At 45.2% G+C, this 13941-nt stretch overlaps 1 long non-coding RNA gene across 1 annotated transcript in view; it reads right to left on the reverse strand.

Annotated features, from left to right (window-relative positions):
- Nucleotides 1-7050: 7050 nt before the first annotated feature.
- Nucleotides 7051-13941, reverse strand: part of LOC119464807 (uncharacterized) — a 29459-nt gene continuing 22568 nt past the window's right edge. The window contains exon 4 of the long non-coding RNA XR_005194602.2: nt 7051-7244. This is a non-coding gene — a long non-coding RNA (uncharacterized LOC119464807). The remainder of the gene's footprint in view (nt 7245-13941) is intronic.

The raw sequence follows: 13941 nt of genomic DNA on the forward strand, positions 1-13941 counted from the left end.
TCAGATTACAAAAAAGAAAAGAAAAAAGAAAAGAAAACATTCGAAAATGCGCGATAACAGGCTCGAACGCCCAGGAAGCTGAAGCGAGAACGCAACTGAAAAGGCGAAGGTCGCCAGGGCCACTCGCCCCTGATAAAGCGAGCTTTGTACCACTGACCGTAAGCTACATAGCTAACTGACTTAATCATATATGTACTTCATCGCTTTGACATTATGTACGTACTCAAATTTAACACATTTAGGCGCTAGAGAACGGACGTCGAAGTGCTTGCCTCGAACTCGACGTCGTACTATGCTCGCTGTACTTGCGAGTTGCAGCGCGCCGAAAAAACACCTGAAACTTTTTTTACATTGCACACGTACTTCGCTCTGCTCCCTTTCCGAAGCGTGGATGGGCGGAAGAAGCTTTCCAGGTCGTTGATTTTTAGGAAACCGTGCCTCAGCACAACTGAAAGAGGGGGCTCCATTGTGGCCTACGCAGCTTCGCTTGCGGACAGCTCTCTTTGCACTACTCAGTTTGCGCCAAGGCTGCGATGGGGGCGCTGGTGGCGGGTTTTTCCGCAGCGCCGCATGGGCAGAGTCTGAAGTCTATACGCCATGTTCTCGCTCCTTCCCGGTCCGGCTAGGCGCACCCTTTCCTCCTCCTCCGCCACGAAAGCAACGTGGAGGCGTCGACTTGTTTCTCTTCGTTCTCTCCTTTTGCCTTTCGCTTCAATTTCTCCCTCAAAGCATTACCCTCACTGCTCGTTAGAGCCCTTGCATTGTAACGCTCTCTCAACGCTTCAGCGCGCTTCTTGCGCGCCAAATTTGCTAGGCTGCATATAAGCGTTGCGTCCGCTCGAGGCCGCATATAGCGGGCCTAGCCTACCGCCGCAGCCATTGTCACGCATAATATTGCTTGAAAGTCCGTTTATATGCAGTACTTTACGCTGGAACGAAAATATACCGCATATGTGCCGGACATTATATGGTACTTGTCTAAGAGTGTAGACGCTGTGTAGCATTGTACAGAACTCATATTCGCCCAAGTTAATCAAGTTCTACACTTCCTCGCAAAAATACAAAATGCCATCGTCATTTTAACCTACACCTACATGAAATGAACTTGTGTGTGAATGATTGTATACCACGTGCTCGGTGATGACGTCACAATACGTGTTTCTATCGCCCACGCTCGTCCGCTACCTATGTGGAACCCAACAATCGCCTTGCCGTTGCTTAGCGTAGAAAAGCCGCCTTAGAAATGATGTCATTGCCGTCATACGATCGTCTACAACATAGTTGGCATGCTGCTCTCCCGACATATAAGTACGATCGCTGCCCCCAAACACGTCTATTCTATTTACTGGAATACGCCGACCCACCTGCTACCAATCTTTGGAGCCCAAACGATACAGGATAATAAGGTATCTGCAAAATACCTCGCATATTAAGCATTCCCCCAATGCGAAAGATCCGCACAATTTATTGTTGAAAATCGCAAGCTTAGCTTCGCATCACCTCTTGAGGCTCATTTCCAATATTCGGGTGCAGGTTATGGTTGCTATTCAGCTGCGGCCAAAATAAGTGGTTAAGTTATGCGCAGAACTGTTGTCGACGGCGGCGGCGTTTTGCCGGTGTTCGCCCTGAACGTGCGCGGCGTTGGTGACGTGTTTATGAAGAATGTGCCAACCTTTGCCGCACACCTTATGGCGGTGTACCGTAGCGACCATAAGGCTATGGTCCCCGCGGTCACTAAATAAATGAAAACCACCGGATCATATATACTTCTCATTGTCTAATATTTCGAATAACCAATTACACCATCACATCTTAATAGTCATAATTGGAAATACATATATTACCGCCATCGTACAGAATCGCTGGTCTTTCATCTCCACCCCAGTGGAAGGGCTGACAGTTTTTTTACCTTCAAAATTTACCTGGTACCGTGACCTATGATTGTAGGTGATCCGGTCGTATCAACCTTTTCCCTGATTTTTTTGCACCAGCACTCTAATCGTATCATGCTTATATCAACGGCTGATCAGTTGATGTTGAACCCAAGCGCTTGCGGAAGTTTTACGTTGCCTACGGTTCTCGCTGGGTGAATCCCATCGCTTCCCATTATGGCGTGCTGAGTGGTCTCTGGATCTTTACTACGGCATATACATGCCTCATCTAGTTCCGAATATTTGCTCCTGTATGCTTGGTTCCTTGGGCTACCGGTTCGAGCCTCCAATAGCAAGGCAATGCCCTTTGTGTTATCGTATAGGTTTTTCCTTCTAATTTCTTACTTCTCATTCCTGTAAATCTTCATGGTCCTTTTTGTTTCCATCGTTTGCATCCAATTCACTGTCTCTAGTTCTCTCACTTTCTTTCTGATGACTCGTGGTTGTCTGTTTACAGTTATGATTGGTTGCCAACTGCCTTAACCTATTCCTCCATTTTGAGTCCACGCTTTTCATGTACAGATATTTGTATGCGGGTATGCGCCACACTGGGTTTTAGACGTAGCGAAAACCGATCATTTGGTAATGTATAACCTGCTGTGTAACTTAATGCACAACACAATGGATCACTAAATTTGCACCAGGCTTTCGTTTTCAAACGCCGCGCGGAATTTTTAAAAGTTGGCACTCGCCATATTCCTATCAAGAATGCCGAAGACGGCACAATGCCACTCTGCCCAGCAGGTTTTATACATTGTGGCTACTCACTGAAACCGTGAGTAGCAACGACAAATGCAAGCGCCACGCGCAAATAAACACACGCTAGTCTGCCGATTCCCGCAGTCCACGACGAGAGGTGACGCCTGGTGTCGAAAGTATTGGAGCGCACCCGCCGCCTGAGCGCGAGGCTAAAATCATCTGGTTTATACAGACGTTCAAATTTTGGAGGCTTTATTGACCAGTAAAAAACAATTTTCTATGAAAGTATTGGTGTTTATTGGTATATTTCGGGTGATTTATCCCATTCAATGACGCAGCTTTCTAGCTGGTTCCAGCAGCAGCCGCACCAGTCGATGCTACGCGGCGCGCGGCACGTCGCGTTTACCCGCCGGGGTGGCTCAGTCAGCTAAGGCGTTGCGCTGCTGAGCACGAGGTAGCGGGATCGAATCCCGGCCACGGCGGCCGTATTTCGATGGAGGCGAAATGCAAAAACGCCCGTGTGCTTGCGTTGTAGTGCACGTTAAGGAACCCCAGGTGGTCAAAATTAATCCGGAGCCCTCCACTACGGCGTGCCTCATAATCAGAACTGGTTTTGGCACGTAAAACCCCAGAAAGAAGAAGAAGAAGAAGAAGGCACGTCGCGTGACAAATCGCGCGATACAATGGTAATGATGATGATCATGATGAAACAGGACGGTGAAAAACAGTCACCTAGCTTGCTTGATTTAGTCTTGGATGCTATAGATGTGTTTAATTATTGCATTTTTGTATACATCTCCTTAATCTTTTTTTTTCGTCCTCGACCCTTCTCTATCCACCTTGTGCCAAACCTGCTACTAAATTAAACTACCACAGGTAACAGCTAGTTGCACATTTGCCTATGCAACTGCTACATGGCGTGCCACCTTATGCACTGATGTGCAGGGGCAATATAAAGTGTGCAAGGAACGACGCTACGCGGCGCGCATCTAACACAGCGTGACAAGTGTCAAGCGACTATGCTAATTAAGCGAACAGTTCAAATCCTTCTCGTGAAACCGAGGCGAAGGGACTTCGCCGCGAAGACCTTGTAGTGTTTGGTGCGGAAAATTATGATCCCATAAAGTGGCTACTCCAGCTTACGCAGTGACTGCTGCGTGTGCTGCGGAGGCCTAGGACATTTACAGCGAAGCTGTATATGGCTAGCTCATTCGTCCGTCTATGACCGGTACGCAGAAACTATCATCATCAGCAATGGCTCTAGCATCGTCGTCTTCTTCCACATCTGGCTCGTTGGCACCCCTCTGCGAAACCGCGAACGCGCTCGTACGTGCTCCCTCGTTCGTCTTCTTCCACAACTGGCACCAATGCCGTTCATCATTCCAGCGTTGAATTTGAGTTCTCTTCTGTCGTCGTAATGGAGAGCCAATAATGAACCTTTCATGGTCTTGCATGACGGACACATTTAATTTTTACGCATTTTAATTTTGAAATATGGCAATCTGCAATTGCACAACGGCGGACTGCTGGCATGATGTCAGTGACGCCGTTAATCCGTCGGTGTGTAACCTCATTAACAAACACACAGACGTAATAAAATATATGAGAAAGACTTTAATGCACCGTCGAGATTAATCGAGTGATAAAAACTGGGACCGTAGGTTTCAGCTTAGCTGGTTAACCATCTGTACGGAGTGCTTGGGTGGCAGACAGGCAGACAAAGAACTTTAATGAAAGTCCTGAGAAGCTCCGTTGCACCCTCTCAGGGAGACGACGAAGCCGCGGGCCGCACCCACGTCGGGACGGGGAGACCAAGCTCCAGCGCCGCATCGTGGGCTCTCTGGACAGCCAAAATTAGCGTGACTGGTCGGAGCTCCGAAGAGCAGAGCTCCACTCCTCTGCAGTCCATCGCTGCGGGCCCCTCTGTAACTAGGGGCATCCCCAGAGCATGTGGTCTAAAGTACTACATTTTCCGCAGCTAGGGCAGTCTGGACTAAACCAGTCTGGATTCATGTAGTGAAATAAATTCAGGTTGGGATATGATCCCGTCTGAAGCATGCGTAGTGTGACAGCTTGAGGTGTGGTTAGTGTGCCGTGTGGGGGAGAGTATAGTCTCCTACCAATGTAGTAGTTTTTGGTAACCTCGTTGAAGGTGGAGAGAGTGTCACCAAACTCGACGAGCCTAGAATCGACGGAGCCTCGACTCGCAGTGGCGTCAGCGCGGAGGGTTAGTTCGCGCGCTTGGGTGACGATTTTTTTTTTACAGCGTAAGGTGTTATGGGCTCATTCCAATAGCCGTTTCAGTTCGCGATGGAGCGGCCGTCGGCGGTGTACGCCCCCGTAACCGCTATCGCCAGAAACGCGAAAAAATTACCCGATTCCCGCCGGGATCGAACCAGCGCCCGCTGCGTGGGAGCCAGTTACCCTACCACTTAGCCACGCAAGCGCTTACTATGGGGCAGTGGAAAAATGCCCTGAAACGCTCCCAAGCGCGCAGGGGCAGACGACCCTAGCCTCCGCCAGAATAGTGGCGGCCACTAGGTAAGCCGCCTCCAAACACAGCGTGCGCAGGCGCAGCTAGACGACGAGATGCGGTTCAGACGCGGCGCATAATCAACGCGGGTGGGACTGTTTTCACAACAAATCCGTGCAGGGGCGGGGCCTCGCCTAGATGACGTATCACCATTGCCGTAATTCTTTTCTTCGTCTCTGTTTGGAGCCGTTCCAACGCCAGCAGCATTGGAACGGAGAACAGGCTGGGCTGGTGGTGACTAGGCACAACTGTGGCTGCTATTAAGGGATCGATGCTATTCCTAAATAAACACATCACTGTTTTGGTGATCCAAATATAATCTCACCCTCAGGGAGGGGGCAGTCTACCTGGCTGGAGCAGTATTTTTTTATTTGGGGTGTTGCTTCGCTGTGCTCCGCAACACCCTAACGACCGGAGCGGCACCAGGACACAACCAACCGCGCCGCCAAAGAGATAGGGGAAAAAGAAAATGGTGAAACGTCATAGAGGCGAGGCCCCGCCCCTGCACGGATTTGTTGTGAAAACAATCGCACTCAATCAACGTGACCCCGAGCTGCCGAGCCTCCACCAGTATGGCGGCGCCATCTAGTTAAGGTGCTTGCAAACGTAGCGTGCCCGACATGTAAATTGCAGTTTTAAGGCTTGATTGGGTTCAGAATACTGCTGTGCAGAGAGCACAACAAGCCGCAAGTCGCCGTCGACGCCGGGTGGACAGTTCAGATCATTCTCGTCAAAATGAGGCGCACAGACTGCAGGGAAAAGCAGGTTATTGAGTTTTCTTTACCTTTTTGTTTCTCTCTATCTGCACCAAATTTCTCTCACAAGAAATTGGTCGCTTTAAGGTTTTGCAATATAAAAACAGACTTCGAAACAGTGAACGAAGCCCGTGCGCTTCCGGCAGCCTTCGTCTCTCGCGTACACTAGATTAGCCTGGGGTTTCCGGCTCACCCTTGCACGCTTTCACTGGCACACACAACGCACGTCGCGCGGCGACGATTTTATCACCGTAGGACTTTATACGAAATATCACTACGACGGCGACGGCAAAAATGCGCTTGGAACGTCCATATAGCTCCTATCGCAATATCTTTCTCGTTTAGCTACAAAGTATTTAGGACAATAAACCCACATAACGTGTTTTGAAAGCTGATTTCTTTGTTAAGTTGATGGTTTATGAAGATATTACTCAAAAATATTTAGCCTCGGCAACTAGTTTGGGAAAGGGGTGCTTGTGCGTCTCTATTGCTGCTTGAAACGTACAAAAAAGGCTTAGCGTCTAGTGCGCGCAATAAAAAGACGTAAAAGTGGAAACATTCCAAGCAGACACAGAGGTAGTATGTGTACAATGGGCCTCTTCCATTATCAGTCCCTGACAGTCCCGGACTGCTTGGGACTGCTGTGCTGCATTTAATTTTGCTCGGATAGCTTCCGAAGCTCCGCCCACTTGTCCGAGTGTTGTCAGAAGCGCGTTCGTTTTTTCACGCACCGGAAGTTCCGGACTGCCCGCGAACTGTTGGAGCTGTCAGCAGATGTTTGCTCGGACAAGCGCAAGTAGCTAGCAGACGACGGCTGTCTCAAAACGATGCGCGCGGTGTTTCACGCCATGTTGCGAATTGGTACATCACCATCGTAGTTCAAAATGGATACATCACCATCGCTGCGATGAATGCATGTTCATGCTGAAAATTGGTATTAATGGTTTTAAAAGGAATGTTTCTTATTCAATCGCACAACCACGATTATTATGCGCGATTCTTTGTTGTGAACTGCTTCCGTCCAGGTAAAAGAAGTGTCCGATTATTCAAGAGCAGCTGCTGGACGACCAGAGAGCTCGCGGGGGCGATGAACATCTGAGACGGCGAATAAAATGAGAGAAACAAATTTTTCAATGTAAGACGGGATGCATTTATTGAGCCAACGTGTAGCGAGGTCTTGCCAGAGATTCGAGGACTTCAGCCACATTTAGAGTAGGCACAGACAGCCTTTCAGCTGCAGTAGGTCAACGCATAGGCCTATTGCGACACCCTTGTCCTTGCAGCTTTTAGTGCAGGCGACGGGGTCTGGGCATCCGCTGCCAATTTCTGCAGAAAAGCGATGTTTCAGTTCGTAGGCACAGCGAGTAACACCAACCAATAGGTTATATTTGCAGAGCAGATGTGATGAACTTATGAGGGGAATTTTGCTAATGACCACAAAAGGGTAAGTTCCACACACCTAATGCATAAAATAGATGTCTGCGTAAACCTTTGTACACTGCCCTCGCTCTTTGTTTATTACTCATAAAAGTAACAGCCTCTGAAAGTAGACAGCCAATTCGCCACGAACGACTCATTGGTGAATATCGCCCGGAAGGTCGTCTTTGAACTCCATAGTAGTTTCTTACGGGTACAGAAAGTACTGACTCTGCCATTCAGAATGTGCGAGGTGCAAAACAACGCATATTACCAAACTCAAAGTATTCGACATTCTTCAATTATGAGAAAGTCTAATTGAAAAGTGGACATCCATGCAGGCGTTTGAGGTGAAGTAAGGTTATGACTTCGTGTCTGTCACAAAATATTGATTTACTGTAGGTGAAAACACAACGCATTATTGTTTGTTTTTTGAGCAACCTATATAAAGAATATTTGGTGAAGATTAATGATGGTCGAAAAAAAGGAATTATAGAATGTTTTTAGTTCGACCGTATCACTTTGTATTCAATTATAGGTGGCGTATCACAAGGCACGTTGAATTTCTGCTTCAACGGACATTTTGACGGTAGGCTTTGCCATTCGGTATTCACTCAAACATCCACAAAGTGACTCATGAAAAACACTGTCTGTATATTTTGTTGTGTGGGGAAGTTATCAAATCCATTATATCTAGAGAAAGCACACCTATGTCGATAGAACCAGAGATGCGAAATAAATTCAGTATAGGAATTTCAGATACGTATATTACGCTTCGAGAAGTTTACTCAGAATTCTAAAGGCTGCGTAGAAGAAATCAAGAAAGATTTATATTTTGTTGAAGCCATCATTATCAAAGGGTAAAAAAAGAACATTGCTTGTGTGGTTACGCATTCTAGGTATGTTTTCCTTTAAAGCTTATTTCACATAGCTTGGATAGATATATTTAAAAGCACGCCATTTTGTACAGACAGCATACGTTCTAGCATTCCGTCAAAAAGACCAGTAAGAGCCACAAATATGCTTAAACATACGTTCACATTTAAAACCTCCATATTCTACGCATACCAGCAACCAAAATCTACCACTTTGAGCTGATGTGACACAAGAAACGCAAAATCCAGCTGGGTTTAGGTTAAGTTTTGAACAACGGTCCGAGATGTTAGTAAACACTAATTCGCCGTCAGCTTTGATTGAATAAACTTGAGCAACAAATGGAATGCCTGAGTGTCCAAGATTGTCAGTTGTCTACAATGACATGGAGAAGGCTGATTAACGCGCGACAAGCCTACGGCATGTCAAGGAAAATTTTGTGGCCTGAACACGCAACTCCATAATAACAATTGAAGGCAAACAACATATCTGGCTTAGCAATCAGGCATACAGCATATAGATATGCTGTTATATATATATATATATATATATATATATATATATATATATATATCAGTGTGTGGAGAAACAGCATAAGCTTTATTTGCGAATTTAAAAAAGTATCTAGAAATAATTTTGCCTCAAAAAAGTGAAGATTTAAAGCCTTAAGTAATTATTGCGCAACGGTTATATTGCATGAAAGGGTGAGCACACCGGCTTTTTAGGTGCGGTCTTTATATATCTGGTTTGTGGGCGTGCGGTTATTGATACCGGCGCCCAGGCCTCTCCTCGATCATATAGACGCACAATTCTTTCGCGTTTTACGAAAGATTACCGTGGGGTTGGGCATGTAAAGGTGCCTATAGGCGAATTTTCCAACGAAGCTGTGTAAATTTTGTGGCTTAAAGACAGAACTCCAGGTGAACAATTGAAGGCAAACGGGATATCTTGCTTTGCAATCAGGCATACCGCATAGATATATGTATATATATGTATATATTTATATATACATATGCCTACCAACTCCTTCAGTTCATTCTTAGACTGCCATGGGTATACCACGGAAACTAAAGACACCAGACGAACAGCGTGAATACAATGCTCGACCATGTGTGGTGTTTGTTACAGCTTCGCTGGACAATCACGTTCGCAGTGCGGGTTGGCGGGCAATTTTTTTTTGCAAATCTGATTTTAAAAATTCTAAATACTATAGAAACGAGCTCGATGACATATGGAGCTAGCTATAATAATTTCTCAAGTATGTTTAAATACTTTATGTTCTTCTTCTTACTGGGGTTTTACGTGCCAAAACCAGTTCTGATTATGAGGCACGCCGTAGTGGAGGGCTCCGGAGTAATTTTGACCACCTGGGGTTCTTTAACGTGCACTACAACGCAAGCACACGGGCGTTTTTGCATTTCGCCTCCATCGAAATGCGGCCGCCGCGGCCGGGATTCGATCCCGCGATCTCGTGCTTTATGTTAAAGACGTAACCGTATTATATTGTGCCATTCTCATGGTGCAACGGAATAACAACGTATATAGAGTCTTGAAGACATGACAATCGTGGAACTGTGGGTCATAATAAGGCGCTTAGGGGGCTAAGGCATTCCTGGTTTTGGGAGTATGTTATAGCCACAATGGAAGTTAGCATGGCATGAAAAACACCTACCAGCTTCGTAAACAGAAAAAATACCTTACAACTAACAAACATGTAAAACTTTTACACTTACGGCATTTGCTGGCCGATTTATCGGTTCTCTCCTGTGCTGCAGTCATCACGGCGAAGAACGCTGCACGCAGGTAGGCGCAAGAGCATCGGAAATTACCGAGGGTACATCAAAGTGTCTTTCTTAAGCTATATTTTCACCCATTTCTAAAGAAGATTTCGCAAGCCTGTGGAATCGATGCTTTCGAGTGAGACGGAAGAGTATCCAATCGTATGTGTATTTAGTAGAATCTAACCATGAAAAATTTGAAACAGCAGTTTTAATCAGAACGGTCTGTTACCTGGCAAAAGTGGTGCCCACTCTCGCATTTTCACGCATGCATATTCCGTTTATAATAGAAAGAGCGTTGCTACAAAGGTATGAAATGCATTGCTAATTAGCGCAACCCACTCACCTGCTAGTACTGCAAGGAGCAAGGTGGCAGAGGTGAACTTCATCTTAGCAATGAGCCTGACTTTGTTTCCTACAAGAACGAAGGGAAAAGTTCCAATTATGTGGCTTACCGAACACAGCGTACCGTGGTGAAAAAAGAGGTTAAGTTTGCGTGAACGCTAAGTCGTGTATGGTTTTCCATAAATTTAAAATGTTTAGGGTGCAATTCCGTCTTTAGTTGGCTGGTGAATGTGTGCTGTCAGTCCAGGAATCTGTGTGTCCATTTATAGAGCCACTGTTTATACTTACGTTATCAGAGTAGTTTATAAGCAGTTTTCTATCTACGAAAACCTTTCTCTGACGAATGGGACTACCACGTGTGGAAAGATTGCTATACACTATGCAATCAATACAGGATGAAGAAGGGATAGTTCGACACGGGCGTTCAGCATGTGGCGTTCAAAAGAATCTGCTGCTTGAGATAACGATTTAACCTAATTTTTTGTACGGCTATCAAAGCCGCGAATAAGGGCCTTCTCGCTGAGGCTGCACTGTTATTTTAGGTTGTTTGGAACAATTATCCGGAAATAAAGGCAATCGTGCGGCAATCTCTCTAAATTGAAAAGTAATAGATTTGTGGCTTACGAAAGAGCCATATCTCATGCGTGTCTTTCTAACAAAATATTTATATACGCATCGCGTCCAGCTCAGTATTGGACTGTTCCTATCTCTCATATTCACGCAAGCGATAACTAATTTTGAAACTAATAGGTTTTCTTTATTTTATAGCTTATGTTGAATCAATATGAACATTTTCTGCTCAAGCAATGAACGCTTTTCGGGGAACATGGTATCGGAAGATGACACACTAATAATGGAAATGCCGTAAGCGTATCACCAAATTATCAATCGAATGTGCAAGCAAACCTTTCTACTGCTCACAGAGATATTGAAAACCTACCTGGAAAGACAAAATGCTCGAAAGAGACTAAATATTCGATCGCACAACAGCTTCAAGAATGATTAGGGCAGGACAGTGTGTCTCCTTTATATCTCCCCTTAGCTCGGAAAAAACACACGTGGAGAAGTGTTACGCAGCTGTGCCTGAATGCAGTTTGCACGGGATAACGCGCTTCCTGTTTGGTGGCCAAGGTAGGTTAATTTGATTTATATTTTAAAGTGATGCACACATGCGGAAAAGCACTCGGAAGCGGGGATTTGGATAAATATTATTCCCAACGGCAGCCTAATTTTACGTACCTGACGCATCTGAAATGCGCGCTTGCCTTTAGGTACTATATTTGGTGACCAACCTATGTCAGGCTTATTTATATTTTAACGCTATGCACACGTGCAGGAAAAACGCATTCGGAAACAGGAAAGAAAATGCGTATTATTCCCGATAGGAACCTTATTTTACATACACGCCACACATGAAATGCACGTTGAATTTTAGGTGCCATGTTTGGTGACCATGGTATGTCAGATTGATTTATATTTTAAAGCGATTTCTGGTTGTAGAACCACATATTCACAAACAGGAAAGCGGACGCTTATATTTCTCAAAAGCTACCTACTTTTTATTCATGACTGGTTTAAATGTGGTTTGAGATTGATGTACTTTGCTTCTGTAAAAATTACTATACGGATATTCTATGCGTATCCCCACAGACAAGTATTAAAATTCAGTTGAATCGACGGGGAATGCTTTTGAGAATTGATACACCTGTTAAGCATGATCTGGCTTACCTGCTTTGTCTAGTACAGTTCCTTGTCTAGGCTAGCTTATAAAAGAAAACTAGGAGGTGCGGAACGCTGGTTTTAAGTAATTACTACTGCAAAAACTCGTCAAGAAATTCGGCGAAATGCTATGTGTGCTTTTTTCCATGGTGAACGGTAAAAAGGAATGCAGTGAGAATGCAGCTTTTGAATTGCTGTGAAACATGAAGTACGCAGCCAATAGTGGAACCTCACAATGCAAGAGTTATTGCTGTTTCAAAGAAGCTAAGTTCTAAAAAATATATTTCTTGTCCTCACAGTGACGAAGAAATCTCCCTTACCTTTCGGTTTATTGAAAAATAATTTTAAAATATCACGGGAAACTGTAATATTGCTGGTGTCTAAGCTTCGCAACGGGTAAAGCTCTTGCTTCCATCTATTGGCACATATATATATATATATATATGCAAAACCCTGGCCAGATTGTCTGATATAACTAAGGTGAGTGGTATGGAAAAATTGTCGTTTTTGCTGCCGTAGCACGAAGCTTCAATAAAGCCCGCAAGGTTAAGATGCCGTAATAGCATACTGGCCTAAGGTTCCTTTCGTTCCACATTTGCGGCTGCCAAAACCATGGCTTACTGCTTTCTTAGGCAATTTGAACCACTATTGAATGAATAAGCGACTTCAAAGAATTACTCCTTGAAACCTTGCGAACTAATCTATCCGTGAGTTTCTTGCACCACCACGGTACATATGCCATGGTTGTTACTGAAAGATGAAATGGCTTCAGTGCCCAGCTGGTGCGAGTAGTCATTTCCCTCAGCGGCGGCATTTACTGCATTCCGACAGCTTACTTACCTAAAACAAAGGGTCTTACCGAAATACACAAGATAGTCGCAGATATGTTTTCAATGTATATCTAAAATGATCAAATAAAATCATACACCCCCCCAAACTTCGTGACGTTCGCTTAAAACACTGCGGTTCGGTAGCAATAGGAGTCGCGCCTTTTAATGTGATCGCGTTAAGGGCCACGTGTCACAGAAAATCTGGCGTCGGCGTGCATGTCGGCGTCCGTGGCGGAAAAATCATTCCAACCACCCTGACCGCGCGGGCCCTCGGTGCGTCGCAAGGTATAGCGAAGGAGAAAATCATCCCGAACCACCCCAACCGCGCAGGCTCTCCACGTGGTGCAGGCATTTGGTGAATTAAAATTAAATTTCTCCCAATAAAATCCGTCAGAAAAATGGTAAAGTACGGCTTAAGCACAACCTACAGACATGGCAGCGTCGGATTGTAATTTGAATGTACGAGAAAACATAATTCTGTTACGAAGAAACTCAAACACGCAAATGCAAGTCAAAAGGCAGGTCAAATTGGGACTTCTCCTACCTAATGCGTTTTGGACACGCGCGCGTCGGGGCAATAGTAAACAGTTATCAAAATAATAAAAAAGATGCTAGCGCCTTCGCATTTTAATACAAGACGACTTACATAGCCCCTGGAAAAACGCCTTCCCAACAATGCACTTCTGTTTCAAAGTGAAGCCGACTTTGTAAGCTGGCTTTCGCACGTTCTGTGTTGCAGTGAAGCCCACAGAAACAAAAATGCCACGCGAACGGGGCCCGATAACGCTATCTAATTCCAATCTTAAAGGCTAAGCTTAAGCGTCCACCAATTTTCTGGCTTGCTTTTTGAGCTTCAGACCACAATGGAAAAGGCTATACAATTACAGAACGCAGGGCGACAAGCACAGACAATACTGATAAATATACGCAGCGTGCGGAGAAAGCTTCTTAGCTCGACGATAGATTTCTAATTCGCCGTCACCAGTGCAACGTGGGTTACCGGGGCAACATCTGACACGTGCATTACCTTCGACAAAATTTGGGTCTACAGCGGTTACATTG

This window comes from Dermacentor silvarum, chromosome 9, assembly GCF_013339745.2.
Source record: "Dermacentor silvarum isolate Dsil-2018 chromosome 9, BIME_Dsil_1.4, whole genome shotgun sequence".
NCBI classification, from domain to species: Eukaryota; Metazoa; Arthropoda; class Arachnida; order Ixodida; family Ixodidae; genus Dermacentor; species Dermacentor silvarum.